An 18,219-nucleotide genomic window follows, 5' to 3' on the forward strand; every position below is an offset into this window, starting at 1 on the left:
TGGCTGAAACACCTCCCATTACCTACAAGACATAAAGCTCAAGCTTCTCAGCAAGGCTTTATATAAACCAACCTCTGCCCATCTTTCTAGTCTCATCTCTCATCAGGCCTCACCTCCTTGCTTTGCTCTGACCACCTCAAACCCATTTCTCTTCTTGAAAAACTCCTACCCCCCTTCCAAGCTTTAGCTCAAGTATTCTCTATGTGAATTTCCCTCCCCCTCCCCCTGCCTTTCCCTAGGCAGAAACAACTCCTTCCACCTTTCCCACTGGCCTAGGTAGAAACTTTTGTTAGACCCTGCCCAGTGATGAGCACATTGTCAGGTGCTCAGCAGGTGGTCAATAAATATTTGGTGGAATAAATCATAGTGTATATTCAGGTGTTAGTGTGTCCCAGGCACTGTAATAAGTGTTTAATGTAGATTGTTTAACTTTTACCAATATTCCTTATTTTACAAATGGGAAAATTGAGGCCCAGAGAGGTTAAGGAACTTAGTTTGTGCTTAGAACTGAAAAAAGCAGGCCGTCTGGTTCTACTGCCCACTTCGTAACCACCGTTCCATGTTATAGCAATCCATACGTGCCCAGATTCTAACCAAGCCTCTTACACATAGCGGACACTCGGGATACATGGAAGTAGTGATGTATCAGGGGTCTGTCCCTAGGGCAGGCATAGAGAGTGTCCGGTGACTATAAGAAATTAGAAAGCAATAATAAAATCAACTAAAATTTGGTCTTATTTATATTATCACCATGCATTATCAGTTCTAAACAATGTCACTGATAAAATATTCTTCCCTGCCATGGTGGATCATTTCCAGCCCTCAACCCCTTATTCCAGCACTGAATGGTTGTTAAATGGACGAATGAACTGATTGATAGAACTGATGGTAATGTGAATCATGGAGATGTAGCAGTTGACAGAGAACAAGCCCATTACTTCCATGACTTTCCATTAAGGCAAAGCCAGTAGCCTAGTTTGACATGTCGCCTCCCTTGGGTAGTGTGGCAGAAATTGGAGGGAAAGCAGCCAGCCCAAATGGATGGGCCCGGCATTCTGGGAAGGATGAAAATCATCCATTTTGTAAATCCAGAGGCATCACCCAGCAACCTGAGGCATGGGGACAGAGAAATATCTCACCTTGGTAGCCCTCCCTAGGCCAGTGACCAGAGCTGCCAAGATGCAAGCAAAATTCAGGAAGGAATCTGGAACCTGCATTTGTAGAGGCCCTACTGGGCAATGACCCAAATTTCTACAGCCTGCTGCTCCCCAAAGTATTATTCTGACAGGAAAAAGAGAAATGAAAATCCTGGACATTCCTTCTGAGTAAGTTCTATTTCTTGGGGCTTTGATGATAATTGTTTTGGACACTTTATCATAATAGATTCAATTTCAATATTTCCACCCTTCCACATCCATGGAGAATTCCCTAATATTTGGCAAAACCCAAATCCAGAAAAATAAAGCTCCTGTTTAGACAAATCCCACCTAGCCCTGTAGTGCCATTCTGGAGGACTGCTCAGTTAGTCTACTTGTCTGTTTCATTGACTAGACTGTGCGTTTCTGGAATGTGGAGATACTCTCCCATTCCTCTGGAAACAAAGGTAGCCCTTGGTTTGTTGAGTGAATAAAGGATGACTTTGCTTCTTTCTGTCATGGCCTAACCTGGTGACGCTCTCCTATGAGAGTATGCCTTTCCCAAGTGATTGACTTAGTCACACAAAATGTCTTCCCCATTAATGGACAGGAGAGGATCTAGAGATCTGGGCCAGGGGATAAGTCCCAAAATGTTTGATTTCAATCAGAAATGCCTCCCACAAGCTGCTCACCTTCTCCCCAAAGTTTTCTCCAATGATCTTCAGATCGGTCACATCAGTGAGAGGGTCTCAATGAAGGGTTAATTGCTTTCAGTACTTTTTCTTAACACCCGTTAGTTTCTCTCTTCGTGAGGAAAGCACATGTCAGGACTTGCCAAACTGTCATGAGGAAGAAGCAATCACGTTAGAGCAGTGGTTCTCAACTGGGGGAGATTTTGCCTTCAAGGACCCCAGGAACATTTGACAGTGTCTGGGCACATTATTGGTTATTACGACCAAAAGGAGGAGAATGCTGAATTTAGTGAGTAGAGGCCAGGGATGCTTCTAAACATCCTAAAATGCAGAGGACTCCTCTCCCTGCCCCACAGCAATGAATTCTCAGCTGCAAATGTCACTAATGCCAAGGGTAAGAAACTGCATTCCAGGCATCGAAGGTTAGAAGCAGTAAAGGTATGAAGTCACACATTCCACAAATTTGGGAAAAATAATAATGATAATAATGATAACCAACAGCAACAGCAGTAAACACCCACTGAGTGGCAGACACTCTTTTAAGTATTTTTACACTTTCACTGTTTCGATCCTCATCCGACTGCCCTTGGAGGCAAGGACTGTTTGTTACTACCCCCGTTTCAGTAATGGGGACACTGAGGCACCCAAAGTCACCCAGCCAGTATGTATCAGAGCTCCTACTCCCACCGCTGCCTGGCCCCAAATCTGTATTCTTTTTTTTTTTTATTCTTCCTTTAAATTTTTTTTTAATTTAAATCCAATTTAATTAACATATAGTGTATTATTAGCTTTAGAGGTAGAATTTAGAGGTTCACTAGTTGCATATAACACCCAGTGCTCATTCCATCAAATGCCCACCTTAATTCTTAACTACTCTGCTGAACTGAAAATCGGCGATGATTTTGGTTCCGGCTTCTAGGTTCATTTCTTTAGGAAAGAGAATGCGAGAAAGCAAAATATTTGCGTTTCTTTAGTTTTTTATGGAAGGAAGATATCAGAGCTAAAGACTGAGCAGTGACTAATGTCTGCAATTGCAGGGGACAAATGGCAAATCCACGAGTCTGAGATGAGGCTCTATGCCCGCCATAGTGGCTAATGAGGGAGATTGGTGTAGTGGAAAGAACATTATGTCAGGAAGCAAGAAACATGGATTTGGGGTATAGCTCTGCCACAAATATGTTGTGGGACTTTGGGCAAGTTAACTGAAACTCTCCAGCCTGATTTGTCTTTTCTGGTATTTTCCATATTTTCCATTTTAGCTCTTCTCATGGTTGTATAGAGCAGGAGTTGACAAACTGGAACACAGGCCCAATCTGGCTGTCTTCTGTTCTTGTCAATAAAGTTTTATTGGGACATGGCCACACCCATCTTTTACATACTATCTATGGCTGTTTTTGTGCTACCATGGAAGAGCTGGGTAGTAGTAATAGAGACCGTATGGTCCACAAAGCCTAAAATACTTACTATCTAGTCCTTTACAGAAAAAGATTGTCAAGCTCTAGAGTAGAAGCATCTTTGTAGATTTTCTTTCTAAATCTGTGGAGTAGGAAAATTAAAACAAGCCTGTGCTACAAACTACACTGACCTACTGTAATGCTCTAATGATGCTCTAATGAAATCACCTATCTGAAAGTACTTTGAAAAAGTACTAAGAAATACATGAACCACACCATTATTATTTATATATTTATTATGTAATACATTATTATACAATTACATATAAGTTCTATAACAATTATATTTAAGATGATATAAATATATATTATAATTATAATACATATTATATATTATTAGTAGCATTCAGATGATGTGGATGCAATGTGACATAGTAGAAAACAAACAAACGAAAGCCAAACGGCATGGGATTTGGAATCAAGCACACCTGAGGTTGAATCCAAATCCATCCAATTATTCCTATCATGATTTGGAGTAATTAAATTCCTTGAGTATCAGTTTTCTTAACGGAGGGTAATATTATTTAACTGGGGAAGAGAAATAAGACATAATGGGGCTAATGACACTTAATTCCTAAACTTGCTGGGAGGGTGAAATAAGATATATTCAATTATGTATGCATTTGTCCACTGAACATGTCACACGGATGCTCCACTGGGTACCAGGAGCTGTGCCAATCAGCTGTGCTCAGACAGCCATGGTCCCTGCACCCTGGCACCTACAGGCTAGTGGGAGAGACAGACCCTGAGCCAGAAATTTCAGCACATGAAAGTTCAATGACAACTCTGAGGGCCATTCAAATTCAGTCGTAGCATTAACCCGACTGCTACAAAGACCTGAGAATTTTTCAAAGGTACAAGAAATTATCTGGGTTCCCAATTGTGAGAAGCCCTTGGGGGGCAGTGGGGGATTCACAAAACTATAAGATCTGAACTCAGGGAAGAGAGAAAGAAAGCAAAGCACTGTATAGATCTGAGCACGAGGTAGGACAGGGGGTAGAAGATGGCAATGGGAGAGAAAGAAGGATGTCATAAAGGCAGGCCCAGAGGTCAGATTTGCCCTACTGAGCATCATGGGACCAGAGAGAACCCTACACACCCACCGGGGATGCCTCCTTCTCTTTCAGAAAGCAGCCCTCCAAGCCCCTCCAAAGAAGCCCATGCAACTGCAAACACACAGCTTTTAGCACAACCACACTCATATACACAGGGGCAGAGGATGTATGCATTTTTACTAAACTGGTTCCCTTTCCTTCCTGGAAAACTAGCTACACCATATCTACCAGCCTCTCTTGGAATTAGGTATAGCCACACAATAGTTCTGACCAATGGAACATACGTAGAAGTTATGTTTGCCCCTCAAAGACTATCCTAGTAAAAGCCTCCCATCTAGTTCTCATTTTTCATTCTACCCTAGTCTGCTGGGCTCAGTGGAGGACTTCGGGGCCCTTAAGAGAATGGCAGAGCCAGAAGAAAGAAGGATCCTGGGTCCCTGCATGACTGCGTGGAGCAGAGCTCACTGCAGTATGAACAAGAAATGAACCTTGATCATATTCATGCCCTGTGAGCGTGGGGTTGTTTTTCTCCTTTACAGCCCTAATTAGTACATACAAGTACCTTACTTTCCCTTGATACATTCACTGCTACCAGAATGGAAGCTTCGTGAAGACAAGAACTCTTGTCTTCTCATTCATGCCTCTGTCTAGAATGATCTGACATAGACAAGATGCTCAGAAAACATTTGTAGACAAAAAATATTGGTAGGATGAGGACAAGATAAATGTCAATCAGTGACCTAGGGTCACTGGAAAGAAAAGATAAAAGCTGACACACAATACAGCTCTTCTGTGAACAGTAAGGTTCTGTGCAGAATGCAGAAGTGGGTTTGTGGACACGGAGGCACAGAGCATGCGACAGGCATAGCCACAGTGAGTTCTTACAGCACCGTGGTGTAGACACAGGGAGACGGTGAGCTCTCACGGCACCGTGGTGTAGACACGAGGAGACAGACACACCACAGCTGAATTCTTATAGCATGATGGGAACCAAAAATGATTATGCGCTCAACAGAATAGGGATTTCCCTGTGTCCATGTGGGGCCTGTGTCTGTCTCCCAGTGGGACATAAGCTAAGCTCACAGATTCATACACCAAGCTCAGGCTTTGGACCCAGATAATCTGGGAATAAATAAGAATGCTAACTCACAGTTATCGAGTTCTTTGTATCTGCCAAGCACCGTAATAAGAGTGTTATGTATGTCCCATGCTTCTTAATTCTCTTATCAACCCTACACGGTAGGTGTTATTGCTATCTTCAATTTGAAAATTCAGCAAATTCAGGCTTAGAAAGGTGAAGGAATGTGTTCAAGGCCACCTAGCCAGAAGGGCTTCCTAAATGCTGACCCGAGACACATGCCTTCACCCCTCCACTACTCTATCTTCATCTGTAAAATGGGAGCAGCAACACACACCTGACAAGTCTGTTAGGAGGATAAAATTAAATCAGGCAATGTATATGGAATTCCCTGTGGACCATCTGGAACTGAGAAGGAGCTCAGAAATAGACCACGTTCCTTCCCTTTGCTTCCCTTCATTTGCCCAGCAGAGCCATTTTGTCCTAGCAAGGTTCTGAACTCCAAAAACCAGCAGCAAGCAGAGGCTGAGTCCCCAGATGACTCCACCACCAGGGCCAGCCAGTGTGCACCAAACCCTTAATAGTATTTAAATTCTGTCTGGGCATCTAATTATCTTAATGATGCAGAATTCAAAATAGCACCGTCTGTGTGCACCCCAGGAAAGGTCCTGTTCACAGACATGGGCCTATTAAACCAGAGAAAAGAGTCTAATAAAAAAATTTAACAATTGCAGTACTTAGAACAGAAAAGGCTGACAGGTCTTCATTGGAATCTGGGTTCTCCCTGAGATCCCTCCCTCCCATCTGAGCTTCTCGGGATACTTCCGCCTCCTCTGCTTGGGTCTCCCATGCTCCAATGGCCATGACTCTTCTCATTGTTGATTATGTGGCTTAATTCTCACAACTGTGTAAGGTAGACGTGGCTAAGCCCATTTCACAGACAAGGGGACTGAGCCCTAGAGCAAGTTGGGTCTTCTGGAACAAAACTCCAGAAGCTCACCATGCAGCCTAGTGTCCTGGGAAACCAGTCACAGAGACAGCCTAAGTTCATGTCTTGCAGGAGAGCCAAAGTGAACCCTTCAAAAGGTGTCCCATTGAGTCTTCTCTTCCATCTCTTCTTTCCCTCCCTTCTCTTTCTGCTTCCTCCTTCCCTTCCTATCTAACTTCCTTTTCTTATTCTTTTTTTTAATGTTTTATTTATTTATTCATGAGAGTGAGAGAGAGAGAGAGAGAGAGAGAGACAGAGAGGCAGAGGGAGAAGCAGGCTCCTCACTAAGCAGGGAGCCCGATGTGGGGCTCGATCCCAGGACCCTGGGATCATGACCTGAGCCGAAGGCAGACACTTAACCGACTGAGCCACCCAGGCACACCTCCTTTTCTTATTCTTTTCCTTCATTCCCTGCCTCCTTAGTTCTTCTCTCTTTCCTTCCCTCCTTACCTTGATTCTCTCTCTCTGTTCTTCCCTTTCTTCTCTCTCTCTTTCCCTCTATCCCTCCCTCTCTCATGCTCTCACTGTATTAACTACCTACTCTTTGCCTCGTCTTATACAACATATCGAGAACATGCAGATCCACTCAACATGTCTCTATTCTCACGGAACTCACACTCGGGTGGAGTGGGGAGACAGAGAGCAAAAAAGACACCACAGGAGTAAGTATTATGATGGGCAAGTCAGAGCTGGCTGTAGGAGCGTGGACGAGGGTCCCAGGGAAGGCTTTCACTTCAAAGCAGCCTCTATGGCACTGTCTAAACTTCTGTCCAAGCTCAAGATGTCACCATCCACACACATGGGCCTACAAAGACTTTGTCAACCTCTGTAGATCACTGAGTTCTCAGCTTGTGCAATAAGACACCTAAGGGCTTGCCACTGGCTAGGGTATGTCATGGAACTGGACCCTTCCCTCGTCCTGTCAATTTTGAGTAGGGCCAGCCATTGCTGGGATAGTCAAAGAAAGTAATCGGCTGTCGACCTATTCTCTATCCCAGGTAATGGTCAATAGTCAGATAATATTAGACATCAACCAGCGGATGTTAGCCTCAGAGCTGATCAGTGCTCAGTGCTCATGACAAGAGATTAATGAACAATAAAGACATAAATATTTCTTTTGTTCCAGTTATATTGAGGAATAATTGACATACACCACTGTTTAAGGCATACAGCATGACGGTTTGATTTACATTGATTATGAAATGATGACCACAGTAGGTTCAGCTAACATCCATCTTCTCATATAGATACAATAAAAAGAAAAAAAAATTCTTTTTGTGAGGAGGACTTTTAAGATAAGCTCTCTTAACTTTCCTATATATCATATACCAGCATTAACAATAGTCACCGTGTTGTACATTACATCCCCAGAAGTTATATCTTATAACTTCCAGTTTGACCACCTTCACCAATTCACCCTCCCCACCACCCCATGCTTTTGGTAACCACAAATGTGATCTCCAGAAGAAAGTATCAGTGACCTGGAGGACAGGACATTAGAAAGTATCCAGTCAGAGGAGCAAAAAGAAAAAAGATTGAAAGAGACTGAAGAAAGCCAATAAGATATGGGACACAACGTCAAGTAACAATATTCACGTTATGAGCATTCCAGAAGGAGACGAGAAAGAGAAAGGCATAGAAAGTATATGTAAAGCAATGAAGGCCAAAAAGTTCCAGAACCTAGGGAAAAGAAAAGAACATCCAGATCCATGAGGCTTAAAGGATCCCAAGTGGGTTGAACTCAATTAGGGCTACACCAAGACACACTATTAATAAATTATCAAAAGTCAAAGACAAAGAATCTTTAAAGCATCAAGAGAAAGAAGAAAAGTTACACACAAGGAAATATTCAGGAGACCATCGGCAGATTTCTCAACATAAATATTTCCTGTACAGCATTCTTGCACCAGACTGGGTGGTTTCACAACCATCAAGTGTCTCATGTCAAGGTAGTCTTGCATAGATGGAATAAAGTATCATATCTGGAGTGAAACAGATTTTGGTTCCTAATTGTGAGGTCCTGGATGAGAAATCTCAATTCCACTGGGCTCAATGTCTCACTTTTATAGTGTGGATAAGAATCCATGTCACAGGACTGCTGAGTGAAATAGAGCACAGTGTCTTCTCCATCATAAAACAAGAACTTGGCAAATGATACTTATTTCTAAGTATTACAACTATAACTCATTATAATGGTTCTGTGAGTTCCCTCCATCTTTCAGGAACAAAGTAGAGCCCCCAAATTGAAGCCACCTACCTTACGATCCACCACGAATAAAAGAGAGAAACAGAATTTGAGACACCATCCTTCCATCCAGCATATACCATCCCACTGGGGAAGTTACTGTCAGGAAATCAATGGTGAATTCCCATCTCAAGTAGGTCCACAATGTGGTGGACGCCAAATGGATTCATGGAGCTGACACAATCCACCCAGCCCTTCTTATCCCAACATCCCCTGGAAAGTTACCAAGTAAATCGCAAGTAGTGAAAAGCTCCAAATGCTTCATGCTCTAAAAGATCCAATCTTTCTTGAGCTTGGGGAACTGACACTATCTATCTTCCCCTCCCCACCCCAGCTAATAACTTCGGTCATGTGGCACCCGCTCTCCCAAGCCTTTCTTTTCTCTCAGCTTGAGAAAGCTCCAATTTGGCGACTGTTCATTATCCCCCCATTTAGACAATTTTCAACGCACAGTGGAACCTTTAAACAGTGTGAACAATGTTGTCAATCTTTCTGCATGCTGCCTCTGCCAGGCATTAAGAGGTAAATTGACTGCACAGCGGGAGAGGAATTAGGAACACAGTTTCCATTAATAGTTATAGGGGAAGCCCAGTGGGCCCTGAAGTTTGGTCATGGAGGGGGACAGGCATTAGAGATACCTGTCTACCACAGGCTAGACTGAGTCTGAGTCAAGATTTGGTGCTCCCCAACGAGGCCTTTCCTTACCAAGGAGAGAATCCCCAAATGCGGGGCACAATAGGTTGGATGGAGGAGAAGGGAACAATCCATACACTGAGTACCTGATGAATGCAAAGCACTTCAATAATGTTATCTCACGTCATCCTCGCAATAACACCAAGAGTTGGGAGCAGTATTCATATTTTGTGGATGAGAACGCAGAGGTAAAAACTCAAGTTACACAGCTCATGAGTGATGGAGCCAGGATCTGAAACGTGGTCTGTCCAGCCCCCAAAGTCCCTTTGTTGGTAACCACTCTACTGTAAGAGGGACTCACTTTCTGGAATCTTCCTTAATATCTCTCTTGTGCCCAGATTGGGCTGCCTCCCTTGGAGGCAGTTGGGAAGATTAATAAGCTCACTATCCCTTGTTATCACACAAAATGAGGACTTGGCCCATTTTCACTGGGTCTGGTTTCTGCTTATCATTCACCTCAGATCTTTGTTGTTCCAACGATATAATCCACCCACCCTTACGTAGGCCTTTCCTATATTACTCAAAACAGCCACTCCTCTGTTCCATGAGTAGTTGTCAAAGAAATAGCAAATGGGCCACAGATTCCTCATCCCTCATGCATAACGGGCATCATTCAGCAATTTCCCACCGAGCAGCAACTGCCAAGAGACCAGATGAGACACTCAAGCTTTACTCTTATCTGCCTTCATGACCTGAGCCAAACACAGCTCCCAAGGAAACCAGTGAAATGTATCCTTTTGAGTAACAAAATCTTTCCTGCCCACTTCTTGAGAGCAGAAAACCAAACTGACTACATTCTTTCTTTTTTAATTTTTTTTAAGATTTTATTTATTTGAGAGAGAGAATGAGATAGAGAGAGACAGCATGAGGGGGGGAGGGTCAGAGGGAGAAGCAGACTCCCTGCCGAGCAGAGAGCCCGATGCGGGACTCGATCCCGGGACTCCAGGATCATGACCTGAGCCGAAGGCAGTCGCCCAACCAACTGAGCCACCCAGGCGCCCGACTACATTCTAATGTGTACATTTACCATCACATCTTTTATTTTTCTATCCCTACACACTCTCCCAAAGATTTAAAACCCAGACTAGATATTCTAGTTCTCAAACCCCAGTCCTATCACATTTGTTGGAATTATATGACCTAAGGCAGGTGGGCTCCTTCATCTATAAAACCGGCATGCTAATATATCCCTAAAGCACTGTTTGAGGATCAAATGAGAAAACATGCAGAGAGCACCAAAGACAATGCCTGGAAAATGGACAGTTCGTTAATGTCGAATTGAGAAAATGCCCAAACAGCTTAGGGGCATCTCTTTGTCCTCCACCTCCACCGCCTGGCTGGTTTCCCGTGTGACACACGTTTCTCTGTTCTGTTCCCTCCAGCATTTAGGAAGGGCAGGACTCTCAAGTCAATCTGAGGATAACTGCTTGCCAGAGGCAGAAACAATTGCTGGTGGCTTGGCAAGAGATGGCCACATCATAAAGGGACAGCGGAAGACCTCCGGCTGCAAATTCTGCAGGGGCTGGTAACCGCCCACAGCTGTACGGCATAGAGACGCTGAACCTCCTTCTCTCAAATCTGGAGTCAGTCCCGGCACATTTACTTCTTCTTCGACAACAACAACAAAAGCATTGAGCCCCTGCTATGGGCAGGGTATGTGCCAGATCCATCGACCACCAGTCCATGCACTACTCTTTTTTTTTTTTAAGATTTTATTTATTTATTTGAGAGCGAGAGCACATGAGCAGGGGGGAGGGGCAGAGGGAGAGAAGGAGAGAATCTCGAGCAGACTCCCAGCTAAACGTGAATCCCAATGGTGGGGCTTGATCTCTCCACCCTGAGATCATGACCTGGGCCAAACTCAAGAGTCGGACCCTCAACCAACGGAGCCACCCAGACATCCCTCCTTGCATTTCTTGAATGAGCCACCTGCTGAAAAGATGACAGTGACATCTGACATGGATTGAGAACTTTCAGCATGCTGGGCACTGCAGTATTCTATGTGGACCTTTTCACGCAGTCCTCAGAGGATCATCACTTTACCTAACAGAAGGATGCCAAATATGCCTGTTATATAGACCTGTCCTCGTGTGTGTGTGTGTGTGTGTGTGTGTTTTAGTGATCGATTACAAAAGTCATAACGTTAATTGTAGAACTTCTGAACAGGAGTAGACAAAATGTTAAAGAATTTCACATGCTTAGCAAAGTGACTTTCCTGTGGGTATTAAACACACAAATAAAAAGTGTCAACCCCCTGCCTTCCCTAACAGCATTATGTGTTTAGCCCTGCCCTCCGTACTGTCCCCCTGCAAGAAGGCAGCCTTCCCATGGCTCAGGGCAGCCTTGGTGTCTCTCTTCTTGGCTATTCTCTTCCAGGGTTATCGCTCTCTCAGCATTTTCCTCTCTCATAAATATTTGCAAAAAGTCAGGCTGCTTTGTCTCATTGTGTTTTCACGCCTTGTTTTGCCACCTTCTTAGCAGAGATGATTTGACATAAATATTTATGTGTAAAAATATGTTCTCCAGTCCCCGGTGTTCTCTGCCCTACATACTACCATGGGGAGCATAGGGGCAATGCTTACATGGGGCCTCCCTGCAGCCTCGGGCAGTGCCGCACTGCCAACTTCATCCTGGGTCATGGGGAGGAGCAGCTGTGGGATGTATGACCCCCTGTTAACAGGTCCCCTGGTAACGGGTCCTCTGTGACCAGCCAAAGGGCTCCAAAAGCTCTGGAATGGAATTTATCAGCTCTCCCTGCATTATTATAGACAGTCCTGTGGGAGTTCCCTCAGCAGCAGGAATAACCCTGCCATCAAACTAGCTTGGCCAAAGCTAAGAAACACTGTCGGGGTGCCTGGATGGCTCAGTCGGTTGGGCGTCCAACTCTTGACTTCGGCTCACTCAGGTCATGATCTCGGGGTCCTGGGATTGAGCCCTGCATCAGGCTCCTCCCTCAGCAGGGAGTCTGCTTGAGGATTCTCTCTCTTCCTCTCCCTCTGCTCCTCCCCACCCCTCTCAAATAAATAAATACATCTTTAAAAAAAAAAAGGAAATACTGCAGATACATCTAATTGTACATCTGCACCTTTCCTTCCTTCAGTTTGTTCTCAGCATTGCCTGCAGACATACCCACACTATCCATCCCCGACTGTAGCCAACTACCGCCATGCCATTTTTAAGGCCATGCCCACTGTTGTCACCCATTCCCGCTTGACCTCTAGGAGGACACTGTCATCATCCTTTTCATGTCTCTGTCATGTTCTTATCCCCCTTGGAGAGCACTCCCCTCTTTCTGAGGTCACCCACCATTCTCCTTCCAAAAACTGCAAATCCTGGCTACGACTGCTGTTGAAGCCAGGCTCGCATGGTAGCTTAGCACCCCTACAGTCTATAACAACAACAGGAGCAACAAACCATCAGCCCCCTTAATAGTCACTACCGACCTGATATAACCAGGTGGCCAAGAAATCAATGTTTGCCTGAGCAAAGCACAAGACCCACAAACCACAGCTATAGTCATCTAGGACTCCGACTGGGGGGAAAACTGATTTGGGGGTAGCCCAGGTCACCCCAAACCCCACCAAGTCCCTTTCCCTAAAGGAAACAACACATACAGAGGTTTCTGCCCACACCTTTCGGGAGACTATGAAGACAGGCAGCTTCCTTATAATTAATTAGTTATAATTAATGATGATGATTCTTAAGAACCCATTGATAATTATTATTTGAGGATTATAACATTATTTAATAGTATATGACATACTAATTATTATTAATAATAAATACGCACGTTACATCAGCAAGTGGATACAGGCTATCGACAACCCATTAGTAGAAAAAGGCTCCCAGACTGGGTCAAAAAATAAAGACCTAACCCTTATTTGTATGCCACAATGCAAATGCATGATGAATTAGTCAAAAGTGCACTGTTTTCAAAGTCAGAAAACCTGAGTTCTAAAATCAGTGGTACCATTTGAGGCTGTGTGACCTTGGGCGAGGTGGCTCCTCTCGGCAGGCTTCTGGTTTCTTAGCTACAAATGGGGGGCCCGGCAATCTCCAGGGAAGGCTCCCATGTGGTAAGGGATGGGGCAAAAGTGCTGTAACCTTCAGAATACTCAGGCCTTGCTCCTCAGAGTGTGGTCGGCAGAGCGACAGGCCGTGAAGACCCAGCTGATGTTAGCTGGACTCGGAGCTATAAAGCTTCAGCGAGAACCCAGCCTTCTCGCTCACTAGCTGTTCGGCCCTGAGAAGCCAGTGAATTCCTCTCAATCTCAACATCTTTATCTGTAAAATATGGGTGATATGTTGTATCTGCCTCACAAAGTCCTTATGAGGATTAGAGATAACATAAAAGCTGTCAGAAACGGTGAAGTTGTTATAACCGCAGATAGAACTGAGAGTAGAAAAATAAGAGAATATTATTTAAAAGTTTCACCCTACATTATATATCTACTTGAAATGGTCAACTTTTCCGTCAAAATTTACATTACCCAACCGACCCAAGAGGAAATAGAAAAGCACAGGAGGCCAAAAGCCATATAAAAATTGAAGTCACTTCTGTGGTACTTTCTTTTAATTTTTCTGTAACTTGAACATTTTTCAAGATTTCAAAATAAAACCCAAGGTAAAAAAAAGAAATACACTCACATAGAGGCACTCTCCCAATTATTTTACAGCCATACTGCAGAGACCTTTGAGAAACAGAGAATTCCCATTTTAATCAAACTGCTCTAGAATATTGGAAAGATGTGAGTTATGCCAATCACTTTATGACACCAGTATAATCTTGGTACCAAGACTGGACAAAGACCATAAGGAATGAATTCAACCCAACCTGCCTTCCTGAACAAAGACCACACAAGAAAACCAATCTCCATTACAAACATAGATGCAAAATAGAAACAAAAAAACCCCAGCTGAAATAATACCCCTTAAAAGCCTGGCACCTGCTCCCTCATTGACCTTGATTAGTAAGATGTCATGACTCAACACATAAAAAGGGGAACACATCCCAGTACGTGTAGTTACTATTACTATTACTATCATAAACACGTTAATTTTCTTTCCCTTCCTCTAGCCTTTCCAGCTTCTTCAAAGTGTTTTAACAAAGGAAAACACTGAAATACAAAAATAAAAGCTGAGCAGCCTTGGGAAAAGAATGTGAATCTTAGGGGGGCGGAGCAAGATGGCAGAGGAGTAGGAGACCTGGATTTCGTCTGGTCTCAGGAATTCAGCTGAATAGGGATCAAACCATTCTGAACACCTATGAACTCAACAGGAGATTGAAGAAAAGAACACCAACAACTCTCTGAACAGAAAAGCGACCACTTACTGGAAGGTAGGACATGCGGTGAAGTGAATCCGAGGCGATATTCAGGAGGATAGACAGCGGGGCAGGGGGTCTCCGACGGCGCTTCTGGTGAGTGATAGAGCCGCGGAGCACAAAATCGGAACTTTTAGAAGTCGGCTCCGCTGAGGGACGTCGCTCCACTGGCTAAGCGGGGGGTGGAACCCTCGCGGGACAGTGTGGTCTCAGGACCCTCGGGGTCACAGAAAGACCGGGGGTGCCTGAGTGTGGCAGAGCTGCCAGGTATCAGAGCAGGGAAGCCGGCTGCAGAGACAGAGCCGAGGAGAGGGCTCTCAGCTCGGGGTTGCCATAAACTCTGATCGGTGACAGTCGGGCCACTGCTACTCCAGCAGGGACCCAACAAGCGGCAGAGGTGGGGAGACTCCCCTTCCTCCCCCAGGAGGAGCGGCGCGGGAGCGCACCGCAGGGATCTGCTGGGTTTGGAGACTCCACATGGGGTCGGGTGCCAGAGATAGAAACGCTCGGTCACAGGCCGGGTGAGCACGGAGTGCGGCTGGAGACCGGGGACACGAGAGTGACTGCTTTTCTCTGGGGGCACACTGAGGAGCGGGGCCTCGAGTTCTCGGCTCCTCCGGGTGGAGGATTGGGAGGCCCCCATTTTCACTGTTGTCCTCCAAAGCTGTACGGAAAGCTTGCAGGGAACAAAAGCTCCCGAGAGCAAACCCGAGCAGATGACTTAGACCAGACCAGGAAAAGGCGAGGCAATTCCGCCTCCGGCAGACATTTGGGAACCACGGCAACAGGCCCCTCCCCCAGAAGATCAGCAAGAACAGCCAGCAAGCCAAGACCAAGTTTACCAATCAATGAGAACGGCAGAACTCCAGAGCTAGGGGAATACTGTACATAGAATCCATGGCTTTTTTACATGATTCTTTAGTTTTTCAAAGTTAATTCTTTTAACTGTTTTTTTTATTTTTCTTTTTCCCTTTTTCAACCAACATCTTATCAATCCCTTTTTTAAAGAACATTTTTATTTTTCATTTTTACAGTCATATTCTATCCCTTCATAGTAGTTACCTTTATTTTTGGCATATATATATGTAAGTTGTTTCTCCTTAAAATTTTGAGATACAGTTTCTTCTAACAGATCAAAATATACCCTAAATCTCTAGTGTATGGCTTTGTTCTAGTCTCCTGCCTGATCACATTCTCTCCCTTTTTTTTCCTTTTTTTTTTAAATCGTCTTCTTTCTTTTTGCAAACAACTTATTTTCAATTCCTTTTATAAAATTTTTTACAATTTTCATCTTTACAATCTCATATTCCATCCCTTCATCATATCAACCCTTATTTTTGTACATATATAAGTTTTTCTTTCTTTAAAATTTTGGGAGGCACTTTAACAGACCAAAATACACACAAAATCTAGTGTGTGGCACTGATCTATGCACCAGCCTGATCATATTTGATCATATTCTGTTTTTTTTTTGTTTTGTTCTGTTTTTGTTTTTATCTTTTTCTTTTTTTTCTTGTTCTTTTTTCTTTCTTTCCCTTTCTTTTCCCCCAGCTTCAGGTCTTTTCTGATTTGCTTAGAGTATATTTTCTGGGGACATTGTTTCCCTGTTAGCATTTTGTTCTCTCATTCATCTATTCTCCTCTGAACAAAATGACAAGACAGAAAAAAATCACCTTACAAAAAGAACAAGAGGCAGTACCAACTGCCAGGGACCTACTCAATACGGACATTAGTACGATGTCGGACCTAGAGTTCAGAATCATGACTTTAAAGATACTAGCTGGGCTTGAAAAAAGCATGGAAGTTATTAGAGACACCCTTCCTGGAGAAATAAAAGAACTAAAATCTAACCATGTCAAAATCAAAAAGGCTATTAATGAGGTACAATCAAAAATGGGGGTGCTAACTGCTAGGATAAATGAGGCAGAAGAGAGAATCGGCGATATAGAAGACCAAATGATGGAAAATAAAGAAGCTGAGAAAAAGAGAGAGAAACAACTACTGGATCACGAGGGCAGAATTCGAGAGATAAGCGATAACATAAGATGAAACAACATTAGAATAACTGGGATCCCAGAAGAAGAAGAAAGAGAGAGAGGGGCAGGAGGTATATTGGAGCAAATTATAGCAGAGAACTTCCCTAATTTGGGGAAGAAAACAGGCATCAAAATCCAGGAGGCAGAGAGAACCCCCCCTCAAAATCAATAAAAATAGGTCAACACCCCGACAACTAATAGTAAAACTTACGAGTCTGAGAGACAAAGAGAAAATCCTGAAAGCAGCTTGGGACAAGAGATCTGTAACCTACAATGGTAGAAACATTAGATTGGCAACAGACCTGGCAGGCCAGAAAGGACTGACGTGATATATTCAGAGCACTAAATGAGAAAAATATGCAGCCAAGAACACTATATCCAGCTAGGCTGTCATTGAAAATAAAAAGAGAGATAAAAAGCTTACAAGGACAAACAAAAACTGAAAGAATTTGTGAACACCAAAACAGTCCTACAAGAAATATTGAAAGGGGTCCTCTAAGCAAAGAGAGAACCCAAAAGTAACATAGACCGTAAAGGAACAGACAATGTACAGTAACAGTCACCTTATGAGCAATACAATGGCAGTAAATTCCTATCTTTCAATAGTTACCCTGAATGTAAATGGGCTAAATGCCCCATTCAAAAGACACAGGGTATCAAAGAGGTTAAAAAAACAAGACCCATCGATATGCTGTCTGCAAGAGACTCATTTTAGACCCAAAGACACCCCCAGATTGAAAGTGAGGGGGTGGAAAACCATTTAACATGCTAAGGAACACCAAAAAAAAAGCTGGGGTGGCAATCCTTGTATCAGACAAATTAGATGTTAAACCAAAGACTGTAATAAGAGATGAGGAAGGACACTATATGCTACTTAAAAGGTCTATCCAACAAGAAGATCTAACAATTGTAAATATCTATGCCCCTAACATGGGAGCAGCCAATTATATAAGGCAATTAATAACAAAAACAAAGAAACACATCGACAACAATACAATAATAGTGGGGGACTTTAACACCCCCCTGACTGAAACGGACAGATCATCTAAGCAAAAGATCAACAAGGAAATAAAGATTTTAAATGACACACTGGACCAAATGGACTTCACAGACATATTCAGAACATTCCATCCCAAAGCAGCGGAATACACATTCTTCTCTAGTGCCCAAATAACAGTCTCCAGAATAGATCACATCCTAGGTCACAAATCAGGTCTCAACCAGTACCAAAAGATTGAGATTTATTCCCTGCATATTTTCAGACCACAGTGCTTTGAAACTAGAACTCAATCACAAGAGGAAAAGTCGGAGAGAACTCAAATACATGGAGGCTAAGGAGCATCCTACTAAAGAATGAATGGGTGAACCATGAATTTAAAGAAGAATTAAAAATATTCATGGAAACCAATGAAAATAAAAACGAAACTGTTCAAAAACTCTGGGATGCAGCAAAGGCAGTCCTGAGAGGAAAGTATATAGCAATACAAGCCTTTCTCAATAAACAAGAAAGGTCTCAAAT

General features: G+C 43.5%; 1 protein-coding gene across 2 annotated transcripts in view; it reads right to left on the reverse strand.

The window, feature by feature from the left end:
* The window catches only part of SHISA9 (shisa family member 9), a 285,510-nt gene that overhangs the window by 87,855 nt on the left and 179,436 nt on the right, over positions 1–18,219 (reverse strand). The gene's annotated exons all lie outside the window — the stretch shown is intronic.

Source organism: Callorhinus ursinus, unplaced genomic scaffold, assembly GCF_003265705.2.
Source record: "Callorhinus ursinus isolate GAN/ISIS: 27379988/994484 unplaced genomic scaffold, GSC_fseal_2.0 scaffold13, whole genome shotgun sequence".
In the NCBI taxonomy this organism is placed as follows: domain Eukaryota; kingdom Metazoa; phylum Chordata; class Mammalia; order Carnivora; family Otariidae; genus Callorhinus; species Callorhinus ursinus.